A 12,407-nucleotide genomic window follows, 5' to 3' on the forward strand; every position below is an offset into this window, starting at 1 on the left:
CATGTTACTCTGTGTTATCTTGGTGTAAATGGGCAGAAAGTTGACAGCATATTTTATATCTAAGGGAATGTTCACACGGCAACGCCAAATACGTCTGAAATTACGGAGCTGTTTTCAGGCGAAAACAGCTCCTGAATTTCAGACGTTTTGACAAGTGCACGCGTTTTTCGCGGCGTCCATTACGGACGTCATTGGAGCTGTTTTTCAATGGAGTCAATGAAAAACGGCTCCAATTACGTCCCAAGAAGTGACATGCACTTCTTTGAGGCGGGCATCTTTTTACGCGCCGTCTTTTGACAGCCACGTTCGTAAATAGGGCATGTGAACATACACTTATTCTGTATACAGAACAGCTGTATCGTTCCCTAAGACCTGAATCCGTCAGTCCTGTGGACCTGACGGGTTCAGTGTCAGCGGGTCCTGTGTGTCTCTGACGAGCAGGATCCACCTGTAATCTATCACATCTAAGTTATGAACGTAGATGTGATCAGTTAGGGCATGCCCCCACGTGGCGGATTTCCTCCGCAACTGTCCGCATCAATGCCGCACAGAATCTGCGTTGCAGATTCTGCGGCGGATCTGCCCAAAATGTGCAGTAAATTGATGCGGACTAGCTGCTGCGGACTGCGGTAAAAGTGCTTCCCTTCTCTCTATCAGTGCAGGATAGAGAGAAGGGACAGCACTTTCCCTAGTGAAAGTAAACGAATTTCATACTTACCGGCCGTTGTCTTGGTGACGCGTCCCTCTTTCGGCATCCAGCCCGACCTCCCTGGATGACGCGGCAGTCCATGTGACCGCTGCAGCCTGTGATTGGCTGCAGCCATCACTTAGACTGAAACGTCATCCTGGGAAGCCGGACTGGAGACAGAAGCAGGGAGTTCTCGGTAAGTATGAACTTATATGTTTTTTTACAGATACATGTATATTGGGATCGGTAGTCACTGTCCAGGGGGCAGAAACAGTTACTGCCGATCGCTTAACTCTTTCAGCACCCTGGACAGTGACTATTTACTGACGTCTCCTAGCAACGCTCCCGTCATTACGGGAGCCCCATTGACTTCCTCAGTCTGGCTGTAGACCTAGAAATACATAGGTCCAGCCAGAATGAAGAAATGTCATGTCAAAAAAGCAAGACGCATCCGCAGCACACATAACAGCTGCAGACTTCATTGCGGAATTTAGAATCTCCATTGAAGTCAATGGAGAAATTCCGCCATGAGTCCGCAACCAGTCCGCCACAACTCCGCAACAGCCCTAGCATGCTGCGGACACCAAATTCCGCTCCGCAGCCTATGCTCCGCAGCGGAATTTTACGCATCGTCTAAACGAACACTGCTAAATAAAAGTGGAAGTCAATGGAGAAACGGCTCCGCTGCGGATTAACGCTGCGGAGTGTCCGCTGCGGAATTCAAGAGGAATTCCGCCACGTGTGGCTTTGCCCTAACAGCTTGATACTGCGTGTCAGAGACACGCAGGACCCGCTGACACTGAACCCGTCAGTCCCGCGGACCTGACAGGTTCAGGATTCAGCAATAGATACAGCTGTTCTGTATACAGGATACAAAGCAGCTGTATCTCAAAAACGTAAAATAATTTTTAATAAAAACTACTGACTGATATTTTTATTAAATAAAGAATTTAAAAAAAAATCAAAGGTGTAAGTTGGACGTAGTATCCAAGTCAACCGCTTTGTGCCCCCACAACATTAGAGATACCAGGTAAAGAGGGGAATCATGCGCCTCCAAAGGTCCCGATTTTGTACAGATGTAGCAGGTATTAAATTGATTCTGATAACTTGCTGCAATGTGATATCACACGACAAAAGCCATTGAAAAGTCAGGTTATAGTTTCTTGCCATTGTGTTTAATGCGTTAAAAGTCAAGATAAATATGGCTACATCTGTATATAGATTTGTTCATGTTAATATATACATGTAATATAGGAATGGAAATTTCCATTGACTCATCTGCAAATATTTGCATAAACATCACTGATGATTAAGAGATAAGCGTCGCCACATTGAACTACTTATCTCTTCCTATAGAAGCAGTCTGTAGTTTTTGTAGGAAGTTCATTTTCATGCGCCAACCAATGCCTGACTGACTGACTGACATGTAGTGCTCCCTCTCTTAAGAAGTGTTTATTATTTTTTCATAAACAGGCGTTTCATAGAAGTCAGTAAATAGTGGATAGAATGTACTATTCAATCTTCAAAAAGAGGTTCTGCAGCAGCTGAGGTGCGCATTATAAGGAATATTGTAATTGTAATATTCTTATATACTTTATTTACCGTAGGGGTTACATTATCCCGTGTAGAATTGCTGTTTGTGTAACATTATTAGGTAAGTGTAACTTAAAGGATAGGTCTTCATTTTCTGATCGCTTGGGGCCTTGTCGCTGGGACCCTCACTGATCGTGAGAAGAGGGGCCTCAAATCCACCCTTCCTCCTTACTGCTCCTCCTCCTCCTCGACCAAAGTGAGGAGGAGCTTGAATGGAGCGGTGGTCGAGCATGTGCCCTGCCGCTCCATACAAAGTCTATAGGACTGGCGGAAACAGCGCTCTGCTGTTTCCATTATTCCCATAGACTTCGAATGGAGCGGCAGGTCACACGTTCGACCACCGCTCCATTCAATGTCCTTACTGCTCGATCGTTCTCATGATCGGTGGGGGTCCCAGTGGTGGGGCAGCCAGGAATCAGAAAATGACATGATGTGGATAGGTGATAATTTATGATTGTGGGAAATCCGCTTTAAGGGCATGACCACACGTGGCAGATTTCCTCCGCAACTGTCCGCATCAATGCCGCACAGAATCTGCGTTGCAGATTCTGCTGCGGATCTGCACAAAATGTGCAGAAAATTGATGCGGACTAGCTGCTGCGGACTGCGGGAAAAGTGCTTCCCTTCTCTGTATCAGTGCAGGATAGAGAGAAGGGACAGCACTTCCCCTAGTGAAAGTAAACGAATTTCATACTTACCGGCCGTTGTCTTGGTGACGCGTCCCTCTTTCGGCATCCAGCCCGACCTCCCTGGATGACGCGCCAGTCCATGTGACTGCTGCAGCCTGTGCTTGGCCTGTGATTGGCTGCAGCCGTCACTTAGACTGAAACGTCATCCTGGGAGGCCGGACTGGAGACAGAAGCAGGGAGTTCTCGGTAAGTACGAACTTCATTTTTTTTTACAGATACATGTATATTGGGATCGGTAGTCACTGTCCCGGGTGCAGAAACAGTTACTGCCGATCGCTTAACTCTTTCAGCACCCTGGACAGTGACTATTTACTGACGTCTCCTAGCAACGCTCCCGTCATTACGGGAGCCCCATTGACTTCCTCAGTCTGGCTGTAGACCTAGAAATACATAGGTCCAGCCAGAATGAAGAAATGTCAAGTTAAAAAAGCAAGACGGATCCGCAGCACACATAACATGTGCATGACAGCTGCGGACTTCATTGCGGAAATTAGAATCTCCATTGAAGTCAATGGAGAAATTCCGCCATGAGTCCGCCACTGCTCCGCAACAGACAGAGCATGCTGCGGACACCAAATTCCGCTCCGCAGCCTATGCTCCGCAGCGGAATTTTACGCATCGTCTAAATGAACACTGCTAAATTAAAGTGAAAGTCAATGGACAAACGGCTCCGCTGCGAATTAACGCTGCGGAGTGTCCGCAGCGGAATTTAAGTGAAATTCCGCCACGTGTGAACCCAGCCTAAAGGTGTTTTACGACAAATTACACTTGTCATCTATCCGCAGCATATCCGCAGCATAGGTGATAAGTATCGAATCACCAATCACGAGAGTGGGGGGCCTGTGTTCCCAGTTTCAACAGAACAACAGTCAGACATGAGCGCTGCTGCTCTATTCAACTGTATGGGACTGATGGAGATATCCAAGTACAGCTCTCTCCTGTAGCCCCCTAGAATTGAATGGAGCGGAAGAGCGCTTTATTCAAACAGGGGACAAAGGACCCCCGTTCTCGTGATTAGTGAGGGTCCCATTGCTTACATTTTAGACGCCTTTAACACTTTTACACTTTAATTGAGCCTTATTTATCCAAACTGTCTGACAGAAAAGCTGGCCTTGTTTCCCATAGCAACCAATCACAGTGCAGCTTTCACGTTGTCAAAGAAGTTTAAAGGGAATATGTTGCAAGCAAAACATGTTTTTTTTTTTTTAGTTAAACAATTAGTGTGTAGGTGATTAAACATTGTTCTAATTTATTTTATTTTTTTTCACGGGTCAGGAAATATTATAAATTGGATTCAATTTATAATATTTCCCATTGCTGGTCACTAGATGGAGCCATTCCCAAAATTGCAGCATTGCATGTGGTAAAGCAACCACATTGCTTTATGCTGCAAAATTGGGTAAAAAGCCCTCGCTCTAGTGAGCTCTCAGAATCCCCCCCTCCTTTATCCTGGCTAGTGCCGGGAGAAACGAGGGGTTTGAACGGTCTAACCTCCTACACTGTGTGTTGCCATTTTTTGAGCTAACACACAGTGTAGTAGGTTTACATACAGTAGTAAACACACACTGAAACACGAACATACATAGAAATCACTTACCTGCTCCAGTCGCCGCCGCTCCCTCCGGTCCGTCCGCTCCGTCTGCTGCCGCTGCTCCATGTGCACAAGTCCGGAAGCCGCGACCGGAAGTAGTAATCTTACTGTCCGGCCGCGACTTCCGGTCCACAGGAAAATGGCGCTGGACGGCGCGCATTTCAAATTGAACTGTGTGGGAGCAGCGCATGCGCCGTTCCCACACAGCGGCGTACACGATAGTGGATGGAACGGGCCCCGTTCGCAGTCCCTATGGGACTGGAGCTGCCGTATTCCATGTCTGTATGTGTCGTTAATCGACACATACAGAAATGGAAAAAAAAATGGCAGCCCCCATAGGGAAGAAAAAGTGTAAAAATAAAAAAAAGTAACACACAAACACACAAATTAATCCAAACGTTTTTAATAAAGCACTAACATCTTTAACATATTTAAAAAAAAATTTGGGTGACACTGTTCCTTTAAGATAGAAGCTGAGCTCTGATTGGTTGCAATGTTTATTGGACAGTTTTGGTAAATTAGGCCTCCATATTGGTGTTTTACTCAGTATAACCATCTTCCATGAACTCTTAATAAATTAGGCGCATCTCTGGCCGTCTGTGCGGCAAAAACTCAATAAATTATTGTACATTTTTAAGTAAAGTGCCGTTAGCGGCGCAAGTGCCTTTTTTGCACAATTTGTGACTTTTGAGGCATTTTCAACTTTTCTACGCCAGAAAACTGATGTAGAAGGAATAAGAAATTCCCCCCATACCGTCTAAATCAATAGACTTTAAAGGGGTTTTCCCACTAAAGTCTTTTATGACATGTCAATATGACCCCTAAATGCTGGAGGTCCCCACCGATCCTGAGAACATTGCTGGGAAACCAGCCCATTTCTGAAAACCCAGGTATCGCTCATAATATAATTTTCTTACCTTCTCCGATACGCGGTCTCTCTTAGATCTTAGGCTCAGAGTCTTTGTGCTCAAATCTGAAGACCTCGGCAACAAAAAGTTATTGATAGTAGGGGTAAGGCCTCTTTCAGCCTGAATTTTACTACGTGTACATTTGACGTATGCATTGGGAATGAATACTTCACATGTGCCCGTAGGCTCCCATTATACCAACATAGGCCAAAAGCGTATTTTTGTTACCTCTGTTGGGCGGTATACGTTGGGTATATAATTTTTTTTGCTGGATAGAATAGCATAGTAGACCACGCTATTCTATACAGAGGTATCCAGTAGAAAAACCTATTTTTGTTACCATGATAGCCTATGAGTGATGGATTCCACTGTATGGCATCTGTTTAACGTATACGTCACGGGCTTTTCAATAGCTTTTCAGTACGTATCCCTTAACCAGATGCCATTATAGCTTATAGGTGATGGATGCGTTAAACGAATGCCTAATAGTGCCACCCATCACCCATATGCAATAATAATATTCGTTTAACAGATACATCATGTAAAGGGTTATGAGAGTTCACAACGTATTCGTTAAACGAATGCCATTATATAAGTCAGGAGCTTTTCCTGGCATATACGTCAATAGGAGACATTCACAGTTCTGGAAGCTTCAGAGCTGTAATCTACCAACATCTGTGGTTTGCATGGTGCATTGCATTCTGGAAAGTGTAATTTTTAAACCGGGCACTATACATTATTAATCTGACATAGGAAAGACTAACTGTCCATCTGCATTAAAGGAGCTAAGCTATGCTGTTAGGGGTGTGTGACGACAAACTTGTTGACTGTTTCCAATGACAAAATATATAGATAAACTCACTTGCACAATAAGAAGTTAGAAGGTACATAAAACAAAAGTATAAGAGAACCAATAACAACCGGCAGAATTGTGAATGCAGCTCTGGAGTATAATATAGGCTATAACTCAAGATCAGTGCAAGATAAATAATGTAATGTACGTACACAGTGACTCCACTAGCAGAATTGTGAATGCTGCTCTGGAGAATAATACAGGCTGTAACTGAGGATCAGTAAAAGCTAAATAATGTCATATATTTACAAAGCACCCCTAATGATAATGAAGGAATACCTTGAGGGGTTGAAGACTATGGCTCCAGCAGGCGGTAATGGAGCTGTCAGCGTAAGCTGTGCGTCACGCAGTGGCACCAGTGTGGCCAAACCTCCTGCCCACACTCCTGAAGTTCCTGCATGGAGAGGCGCAGATATAGGGGATGCAGTTTGTGGTTGCACAGGAAGAGACCGGTACTGTAAATGGCCCTTTATATTTGGGGACCCTGTTAAAAGTTCTGCATTGGCGCCCAGGAGCTTCAAGTTACACATGTGCCTGGATGCCAGGCATATTGTCCTACGTGTTGTTTCTATATCTATATGGCCATAGTGTGACCTGAGGAAGGGAGTACCGTAGTTGTTTTACGCAGTGTATTTTTGACACAACATTACATGAAGTTCTGTGCACCACTTCTGCTTTGTGTCACAGAAAACACATATGGCCAGATCTTTGGTCAGACTCAGACTAATCTCTCAGCTGATACAACATCATTATATATATATGTATATCCATACACTGGCTGTAGAAAAAAAAACAACATTTAGATGAATGGAACTGTTTTTCAGCCGTAGAAAATTCTGATCTGCAACATGTGACTGCACCCTAAGGGTATGTTCACACGGCCTATTTACGGACGTAATTCGGGCGTTTTAACCCCCGAATTACGTCCGAAAATGCGGCTCGATAGCGTTGGAAAACATCTGCCCATTCATTAGAATGGGTTTTACGATGTTCTGTGCACACGGTCATTTTTTTTACGCGCCGCTGTCAAAAGGCGGCACGTAAAAAAGACGCCCGCGTCAAAGAAGTGCCTGTCACTTCTTCAGACGTAATTGGAGCCGTTTTCCATTGACTCGATGGAAAAGCAGCTCCAATTACGTCCGTAATGGACGCAGCGAAAAAGCGCCTCAACATGCCATTGCGGCTGAAATTACGGAGCGGTTTTCTCCTGAAAACAGCCCCGTAATTTCAGCCGTTACGGACGCTGCCATGTGAACATACCCGAACGCCTCTTGGATACGACCGGGTTCGGGCCGTGAAAAACGGTCTGAGTGTCGGTCGTATTTCTCGGCCCGACCACGGAACAGGTGAATGGGACTCCTGCGGTCATAGACAATTTATGAGGCTAGGAGTCCCTGCCTCCCCACGGAACTGCTGTTCTGTACTGAACAAAATGATACAATATGGAACAGCAGTTCCATGGGGAGGCAGGGACTCCTAACATCATAAAATGTCTGTGATGCCAGGTGTCCTGTTCACCTGTACCACGGTCGGGCCAGGAAATGCGGCTGACACTCGGACCGTTTTTCATGGCCTGAACTCAGTCTCGTACATCTGCACTAAAAGGATGGAGACTGAGGTGTATTAACCAGCTGGCACTGAAGATAAGGCCTCATTCAGATGGGTATATTGTACCCGTGTTTAACTGTCTGTATTCTGAATGCAACATCCAGACCCCCCCCCCCGCACGGTTCTTTTAAACCAAACCTTTGGACATACAGCTACTTCACCCATCTCTACCATAAAGAGCGCGCTCGACTGCACGTGCATGTTTATCATAATGGCAGCGGCTTAACTCCTGCAGGAGCAAAGGATCGGACACATTGAATTGGCAGCTTCGAGTGACTTTTATGTAATGGATGGTCAGCTTTACATCACCATAGATGCTGTAAGTTCAGTAGAATTGGAAGGGGGGGCGACTCGTGTTACATCCAGTATACGGGCAGTAAAACACAAGTACAATACACCCATCTGAATGAGACTGAAGAGTCCTGGCTCAACTGCATGATAATGTTATAGAGGATCAGCGATCAGTAGGGTATTTGCCCCACTAAGAGCGCCATGGATTAGACGATTTGTGAGCGCTAAATTAGCCCTATTGCTCAGCCCCCCAAACCGCAGATCGATTAGATAAGGATGAGTGGTGACCCATATGTGATAAGTATGTCGCTATAGGCTGCTGGAGAGTTTTCAGACGTAATTCGGGCGTTTTATGCCTCAAATTACGCCTGAAAAAATGGCTCCATTACGTGTACAAACATCTGCCCATTGCTTTCAATGGGTTTGACGGTGTTCTGTTCCCACGAGGTGTAATTTTGCGCGTCTCTGTCAAAATACAGCGCGTAAAAAGACGCCCACGAAAAAGAAGTGCATGTCACTTCTTGGGACGTTTTTGGAGCCGTTTTTCATTGACTCCACTGAAAAACAGCTCCAATAACGGCCGTGAAATACGCCGCGAAAAACGCGAGTTGTTAAGAAAACGTCTGAAAATCAGGAGTGGTTTTCGGCTGAAAACAGCTCCGTATTTTCAGATGTTTTTGGTTACTGCGTGTGAACATACCCTCGGGGTCATTGTTCTTGCCTAGAGACCCTCTGATGTCCGTTCCTTAGGCCCCATGCACACGACCATAGCTTGGATCTATAAACACTGATCCGTAATTACTGATAATCTGCATTCCTCTTAATTTCTATAGGCCACGGAAACCTTTTAGTATATTTATGGATGGGTGTCCAGGCTGTAGAAATAATCCGTAAAATATAGACCATGTGCTATTACTATCTGCAATTGCAAAAATGAACTCGCCCATAGAAGTCTAAGGCTGGATTCACACGAGCGTGGCGTTTTTGCGCACGCAAAAACGCGGCATTTTGCCTGCGCAAAAGCCACTTAACAGCTCCGTGTGGCAGCATCATATGATACGCGGCTGCGTGCTTTTCACGCAGCCGCCATCATTATGACACTCCATTTGGATGTTTGTAAACAGAAAAGCACGTGGTGCTTTTGTTTACATTCATCCTTTTCACAGCTGTTGCGCGAATCACGCAGTTCGCACGGAAGTGCTTCCGTGTGGCATGTGTGGTTTTCACGCACCCATTGACTTCAATGGGTGCGTGATGCACGCAAAATGCCCAAAGAACGGACATGTCATGACTTGGACGCAGCGGCCCAACACTGCGTAAAAATCACGCACATGTCTGCACGGCCCCATAGACTAATATAGGTCCGTGCGACACGCGTGAAAATCACGTGCGTTGCACGGACGTATATTGCGTTCGTCTGAATAAGCCCTAAGGGTGCATACAAAATTGCAGACCGATACGGATGTGCATCCGTCTGGAACTGCGGAAGCAGTGCTATGCGACGGCAGGGAATACCCAAGAAAATGGCGCCTGGGCAATCATGTGACCGTTTCAAGGTGTTGGGACATGTTCGCAACATCATTTGTAGCCTCCCGTTTTTTTTGTTGATCTATAATTACAGATGTCCTATGAACTGAATTTGCAGACAGCGTGGTAGTTTTGCAGACCGTAAAAAAAAACAAAAAACACACTACAGTCGTGTGCATGAGGCCTTACCCTGGATATAGACAAATGCTTTTTAAAAGCTAAAGGTCTTTCCCTTTTTGAAGTATTGAAGGGCATGCTGTAAAGAACGTCGCAGTCGTCATGCGGCTGGTGAATTCATAGACTGGATGGTGGTTAAGACCACAAAAATGACTTCCTGCACTCTGGCACACGCACAAGTCAGATTTTCTTTTTCTCATTTACATCGAATATGTAGTAGGGAGGAAAGAATGCCCATGTGATCAGAGGACTGGCCCCTTGTAAACCTGTGATGTCACATTCTATAGCAGCGATTGGGTGGTGATGTCACTCCGGGAGCATAGGTCAGTCAAAGGCTATGTAGCCAGTTTATGGTGACATCATAGGGAAAAGTGCTGACATGCCATGTGGCGGGTGAGTATGTAAACATCTTTATATCTAAGGCTGGTCCACATATAACTCTGCAGACCCCAGGAGATGCGCAGCAGCAGGAGGGGAGAGAGTTGTCAGACACCATACAAGAAAGCCACCACGGCGGGTCGGCTCTCTGGCTAGGGACACCGCTCTATTACGTACAGCTGCCATGCTAAGTTACATTTTGTTGAGACAACCTCTTCCAGGTCCAGTCACAGTCTATGTGGTAGGACAGTTTAGTATTAGCGGAGGATGCTGGAGAGGGAGCCAATGTGAACAGGAGTATTAAAAGTGACTTACCTTCCATAGCGGCAGACCACCGGACTGCTGATACCTGAGAGGAGAGGGGGGCCAGACACTGAACTGCTTCTCAATATAAACATAGCGTTTTTCTGCAGCCACCAGTAGCTGGAACTGACTACATCGAAATGAATAAATCCATGTGCAGTGAGCACCCCCTAATGGTGACATGACCATCAAATTCTAAATGTTTAAACGAAAACAGGGAATTTGGAGCGGCAAAAAAAAAAAAAAAAGGACACCGACTTTAACCTGTTAAAGACGGAGACAATTATGTACACCTTTGCATCTAATTTTTTTTTTTGTTCATTTGCTCCCTAAATGCAAAATTAAGAAAATTTCTGAAAAGACTTCATTAAAAATTCTGACTCTCAGAAGACTATCCCCTACATGCTGGCATCCGGGAGACTATGCAGCCAGCTGGCAGATATTTAGCACCACTATGGTTTATTGAGATCCGAGTGGTAGGTCATTATGAAAATCCATCAAGAACAGAAGAATAAAATGATACCAAATTTTAGAATTATTTCTTTATTTTTAAAATGTAATATTAAAAATGGCCATTAAAACGGCAAAATGCATATTTACAAATATACAGTGACAAGAAATAGTTAATGGAAGCAATTTACATATTCCTATAGCGTAAAAAAATATCAGTTGTTTTTTTTTTTTTAAATGTACAAAAATTAGCCTTGTAGCCCATAACAACCAATCAGTGAGTTACAGTCCGGAGGCCGCGCTGCTGACTAAGGCCCCATGCAACACGGCTGAAAAAAACTCTGTAAATGCGGACCGCAATTACGGACCCCCCCCCCCCCGGTTCTATTGGCTGCGGACACTTTTCCGTAGAGCTACATATAGGCGTCCGTGCCAAAGAACCGTGCCAGGAAACATGGAGCGTGTCCTACTTTTCTGGTTTTACGGACCGTGCTCCCATACTCTGTATGGGAGCACGGCACAAAAATGCGGCCCACAGGTGTCGGCTGTCGGGCCGTGATTAAGGGCACGGCTGTGTGCATTAGGCCATACAGAGCAGGTGAACAGGATTTCATGGAGTTCATGACGATACATAAGAAAAAGGCGATCTCAATAATTTATAGAAATCGCCACCGCAGATGAAAGGAGGGTTCATGGAGTTCATGCCCACTTATATTTTCTCTGCCGCGAACCCAAAAGGTGGAGCGTCATTATAAATACTTACTGCTCAAAAGAAAGCACCACTGTCACTTTAAAGAAGGTCATATCAGGCAGATGTAGCGTGAGAGTTCTCCATAGGCGACGCATACAAGGATTAGCATACGGTCATTGTGTATCATAGGTCGCTTCCTCAATATCGCTGCTGGTCACGGTTCCTACTATTTTCTCTTTACTTCTGACAATGTGAACAATCCAGAACACAGCGGCGCCGCGCAGAGAACTTCATCACAATCCCGTCATGTAAAGGAGGACACGCTGAACAGCAATGCCTTGGTGACGGCTGCTGTACCATATATCCTAATACAGAAGACGAACCCCCCTGTTTTAGTATATTCTCATATTTCCCTTGAAATAACAATTCTGAAGCATTTCTTTCCCCCTAAATTCCTCTATTAATCCTGGAAACGTATGAACAAGTTGACGACTGCCTGTTACCATTCCCCTGGTCAGCATGTTGTTTATACAGAGCGATACCAGGTCACGGTGTCAAAATATGTAATGACACGTCCTGCTGACAAGAGGAATAACAGCTAGTCGCCAATTTATTGATACATTGACAGGATGCATAAAGAAGGACCGGCACAATGCAGAG

This window comes from Rhinoderma darwinii, chromosome 4 (assembly GCF_050947455.1).
Source record: "Rhinoderma darwinii isolate aRhiDar2 chromosome 4, aRhiDar2.hap1, whole genome shotgun sequence".
Classification (NCBI taxonomy): domain Eukaryota; kingdom Metazoa; phylum Chordata; class Amphibia; order Anura; family Rhinodermatidae; genus Rhinoderma; species Rhinoderma darwinii.